The sequence below is a fragment of the Mizuhopecten yessoensis genome, unplaced genomic scaffold, assembly GCF_002113885.1.
Source record: "Mizuhopecten yessoensis strain PY_sf001 unplaced genomic scaffold, ASM211388v2 scaffold673, whole genome shotgun sequence".
NCBI classification, from domain to species: Eukaryota; Metazoa; Mollusca; class Bivalvia; order Pectinida; family Pectinidae; genus Mizuhopecten; species Mizuhopecten yessoensis.
The window spans coordinates 912,264-918,263 of NW_018403664.1; the positions used below are offsets into that span (position 1 = coordinate 912,264).

The following is a 6,000-nucleotide window of genomic DNA, read 5'->3' on the forward strand; positions in this document are numbered from 1 at the left end:
CGATCACAAAACAACAGCTTGAATCATGGTGCGCCATTTAAATCTTGTTAAACCAACAGTGATAAAGCTTACTCAAACTTTAGCCAGACTCTGATTTACCAACAGTGATAAAGCTTACTCAAACTTTAGCCAGCAACTCAGATTTACCAACAGTGATAAAGCTTAATCAAACTTTAGCCAGACTCAGATTTACCAACAGTGATTAAGCTTACTCAAACTTTAGCCAGACTCAGATTTACCAAAAGTGATAAAGCTTACTCAAACTTTAGCCAGACTCAGATTTACCAACAATGATAAAGCTTAATCAAACTTTAGCAAGACTCAGATTTTTCAAGCTCCTAAAAAACATCAGGAGCATGTACATGTATTACAATCAGGATTAAATCAAACACAGTAATGATGAAGATGCTACTTTAAAAGTTCTTATCAAGGAGACAGAAAGTCATTGAGACCTGAGTGTTTGATAAGACATTTATACCGAGGTGTATAGATGTTTGATAAGACATTTATACCGAGGTGTATAGATGTTTGATAAGACATTTATACCGAGGTGTATAGATGTTTGATAAGACATTTATACCGAGGTGTATAGATGTTTGATAAGACATTTATACCGAGGTGTATAGATGTTTGATAAGACATTTATACCGAGGTGTATAGATGTTTGATAAGACATTTATACCGAGGTGTATAGATGTTTGATAAGACATTTATACCGAGGTGTATAGATGTTTGATAAGACATTTATACCGAGGTGTATAGATGTTTGATAAGACATTTATACCGAGGTGTATAGATGTTTGATAAGACATTTATACCGAGGTGTATAGATGTTTGATAAGACATTTATACCGAGGTGTATAGATGTTTGATAAGACATTTATACCGAGGTGTATAGATGTTTGATAAGACATTTATACCGAGGTGTATAGATGTTTGATAAGACATTTATACCGAGGTGTATAGATGTTTGATAAGACATTTATACCGAGGTGTATAGATGTTTGATAAGACATTTATACCGAGGTGTATAGATGTTTGATAAGACATTTATACCGAGGTGTATAGATGTTTGATAAGACATTTATACCGAGGTGTATAGATGTTTGATAAGACATTTATACCGAGGTGTATAGATGTTTGATAAGACATTTATACCGAGGTGTATAGATGTTTGATAAGACATTTATACCGAGGTGTATAGATGTTTGATAAGACATTTATACCGAGGTGTATAGATGTTTGGAGTGAATCACTGTACAAATCAAACATTTGTCACAACTCACATCAATAACATGCAGCGATATCTCAGCAAGAGCTGTAAGAAAACCATGGCTGATCCATGCATAAACTCAATTGAGGAGACATGGCAATCTTATATACATATGCAAGTTTACTGAAATCTACACCACATATCATTTTACATTTTTCCTGGGGGGTTTTCATTCAAACTTCATTGACAAATCCTCCTAACCACACTCAATTGAATTGTGTTAACTTTTGCATCAAATTAAATCAGTAACATTTTATGTTGTCCTTGACTGTTTATGATTTGTTTATTATAACATTCATTTCAGCCAAATCAAATCAAAATATTAATTATAGTAAACCAGAAAACTTGTTTCTGTGTGCCTTAAGTATTTTGGAATGGAATAATATGTATTTGTAATTGACATTTCAAACTATCTTAATCAGAATAATTTATTAAATATAGAAACTGGGGGTTTTGGCTTTTCCCCTAGAATGCCGTAAAATGTGTAGAACAGGTACCCCAATCGGGCGTAGCAGTACCTTTTCAGAATGCCGTATACTGTACTACTCTCAGAGGTATTAATTAACTGCGTAGGTCTATAACCTAACAAGTCCCTTTCTGGATTTTGAACTAAAGCCACTTTACTTGCGACTCAAAAAAATCCAAATGATAAATTATTTCTTCTTTCTAAAAATATAACGTATTTCAGAAAGCCTGCTTATCACTCACAACTGCACTACAGTACGATTAGGTCATATAAAACATAGACATGTATTGGAAAACCTAATTTGTTGTAACATACACAAACTGTGGAAATACCCCACCTCTATATTTGGTCTAATTATTCAAGATACCAATTTCCCAAAGATTTTTACACTACAGAGAAAAACATAAACAACATCAGCATTTCCGAACAAATATATTTACTTGTGGGAGAATCCCATACTGGCCTAAATACCACCATAAATCGTTGTAAAAGAAAGCTGGTACAAAAAAAAATGGTTTGTCCATAAATACCACGGCTAATAACCAATAGATGAGATGGTGACCTTCAACTTGTCCTTGTCTTTCCAATAGAAATGAAGAGATTATTGATATTCAGCTTTTTAGGCTAAAGTAACTATAGTGGTAAAATCAGTCTGCGTATGATACCTGTGGGCCCTGTTGGAAGTTATGTGAACCAATAAGAATGTATCATACAATATATAGATCCACCAGGTTTATATTAAGTTGTAGCTTTTGTGAAGCTTTCAGACTCCTGGCTGCATATACTGTAATGAGGTAAACAAGAAATTACACTCAATTCCTCTAATCCAGAACTTTTTATTTTCCATTAATTATACAGAAACACATAAGATTGTAAAGCCCCAAGAATCATGCAGAAATCTCCTGGATCTTTCGAAATCATCAGAATCATTCACAAACCCCCAGCATTGTAAAGAAAACACTCTTAATCTGTCATGATTTGATGAACGGTAGAGACCTTCTGAATTATGCAAAATTGCACTGAATTGTACAGGGGCCCAACTCCAAATATAAAAAAATAATCTGAATCTTACATTAACCCCATGCATGAATCACCAGGAAATCCCTATAATTGCACAGAAACCCTCCGAGCTATACAGCAATCCCCTTAATCATACAAAAATGCCTTAATCATGTAAAATATCCCCGAATCAAAGTTAGGACCATTGCATTGACATTTTTACAGAAATAATACGTCAATTATACATAACAGGTCTGAACAAATCAACAAATCAGAGTACAAATATTTCTTTTATCCCTCTTAAAAAATTGTATTTAAAACTTACCAATATCATTTCTAAAACTACAATAGCTCTGAATTGTATGCCGTTCAATTATTACAATGCTTATTTAGTGGTTTAAAGATTTATAAGGAGATTTGGTTAAAACTTTAATATTTACTGTTCCTAATACTGTTTTTTTAAATCATTAAATACTTTGATAAACTATGAACTATGTACGGCATATTAAATCTCAGTATAATCTTTTATATATATACATACTGTTACAAATATTCTTCAGGACTATTTAGTTTCAGTTTCAATAAAGTTTTAACTAACCAAATGCAAAACTCATATTTTCCTCTATGTATCAACAGTTTAAATTTTCATTATCGACAATCTGATGTACTTTTGAGATTTCCATGGGTGAGATTCTGCAACTCTCAAATCTAGAACCTAAATAAAATGTGTGTATACAGACCCCTGGAGACAAAATAACCCTTTCAAATAGAGAGAGTTGGCAAATATGAGTCAATCTGAAATGTTCATGTAGAATTATTCTTCTCTCAATTATATCAGGATTCATCAGGCTTTCTGTGACATACAGACAATCACTCATATTTATGTAGGGATCCAGTCATAACTATGATGAAACGCACCTTTGATGAAATAAATATTCTTCCAACTATGCTAATTGTATATGATGCTGAACCCTGGTACAACCCCAGTGCGTTCACATTAAACTAATGAAGACAATCACTTAAATGCAATTAATCAGATATAATGATAGCCAGAAGTGTGGAGACACCTTCACCAATCACAGTGACTTTATCATTAAATCCCTCACCACTATCAGGTCACCAATCACTGTGACATTATCATTAAATCCCTCACCTCTATCAGGTCACCAATCACTGTGACTTTATCATTAAATCCCTCACCTCTATCAGGTCACCAATCACTGTGACTTTATCATTAAATCCCTCACCTCTATCAGGTCACCAATCACTGTGACTTTATCATTAAATCCCTCACCACTATCAGGTCACCAATCACTGTGACATTATCATTAAATCCCTCACCTCTATCAGGTCACCAATCACTGTGACTTTATCATTAAATCCCTCACCTCTATCAGGTCACCAATCACAGTGACTTTATCATTAAATCCCTCACCACTATCAGGTCACCAATCACTGTGACATTATCATTAAATCCCTCACCTCTATCAGGTCACCAATCACTGTGACTTTATCATTAAATCCCTCACCTCTATCAGCTCACCATTCACAGTGACTTTATCGTTAAATCCCTCACCTCTATCAGGTCACCAATCACAGTGACTTTATCATTAAATCCCTCACCACTATCAGGTCACCAATCACTGTGACATTATCATTAAACCATCACCACTATCAGGTCACCAATCACAGTGACTTTATCATTAAATCCCTCACCACTATCAGGTCACCAATCACTGTGACATTATCATTAAATCCCTCGCCTCTATCAGGTCACCAGTCACTGTGACTTTATCATTAAATCCCTCACAACTATCAGGTCACCAATCACTGTAAAATTATCATTAAATCCCTCACCACTATCAGGTCACCAATCACTGTGACATATCATTAAACCCTCACCACTATCAGGTCAACAATCACAGTGACTTTATCATTAAATCCCTCACAACTATCAGGTAACCAATCACAGTGACTTATCATTAAATCCCTCACAACTATCAGGTCACCAATCACAGTGACTTATCATTAAATCCCTCACATTTATCAGGTCACCAATCACTGTGACTTTATCATTAAATCCCTCACCACTATCAGGTCAACAATCACAGTGACTTATCATTAAATCTCTCACCTCTATCAGGTAACCAATCACAGTGACTTATCATTAAATACCTCACCACTATCAGGTCACCAATCACTGTGACTTTATCATTAAATCTCTCACCTCTATCAGGTAACCAATCACTGTGACTTTATCATTAAATCCCTCACAACTATCAGGTCACCAATCACTGTGACTTTATCATTAAATCCCTCACAACTATCAGGTCACCAATCACTGTGACATTATCATTAAATCCCTAACCACTATCAGGTCACCAATCACTGTGACCTTAACATTAAATCCCTAACCACTATCAGGTCACCAATCACTGTGACATTATCATTAAATCCCTAACCACTATCAGGTCACCAATCATAGTGACTTTATCATTAAATCCCTCACCTCTATCAGGTCACCAATCGCAGTGACTTTATCATTAAATCCCTCACCTCTATCAAGTCACCAATCACTGTGACATTATCATTAAATCCCTCACCTGTATCAGGTCACCAATCACTGTGACTTGATCATTAAATCCCTCAACTCTATCAGGTCACCAATCACTGTGACATTATCATTAAATCCCTAACCACTATCAGGTCACCAATCACTGTGGCATTTTCATTAAATCCCTCACCACTATCAGGTCACCAATCACTGTGACCTTAACATTAAATCCCTAACCACTATCAGGTCACCAATCATAGTGACTTTATCATTAAATCCCTCACTTCTATCAGGTCACCAATCACAGTGACTTTATCATTAAATTCCTCACCTCTATAAGGTCACCAATCACAGTGACTTTATCATTAAATTCCTCACCTGTATCAGGTCACCAATCACCGTGACTTTATCATTAAATCCCTCACCTGTATCAGGTCACCAATCACTGTGACTTGATCATTAAATCCCTCAACTCTATCAGGTCACCAATCACTGTGACTTTATCATTAAATCCCTGACCTCTAACAGGTCACCAATCACTGTGACATTATCATTAAATCCCTCACCTGTATCAGGTCACCAATCACTGTGACTTTATCATTAAATCCCTCACCTCTATCAAGTCACCAATCACTGTGACATTATCATTAAATCCCTCACCTCTATCAGGTCACCAATCACTGTGACTTTATCATTAAATCCCTCACC

General features: G+C 35.3%; 1 protein-coding gene across 6 annotated transcripts in view; it reads right to left on the minus strand.

Annotated features, from left to right (window-relative positions):
* The window catches only part of LOC110451825 (thrombospondin type-1 domain-containing protein 7A-like), a 328,653-nt gene that overhangs the window by 300,765 nt on the left and 21,888 nt on the right, over window positions 1-6,000 (minus strand). The window lies entirely within an intron of this gene.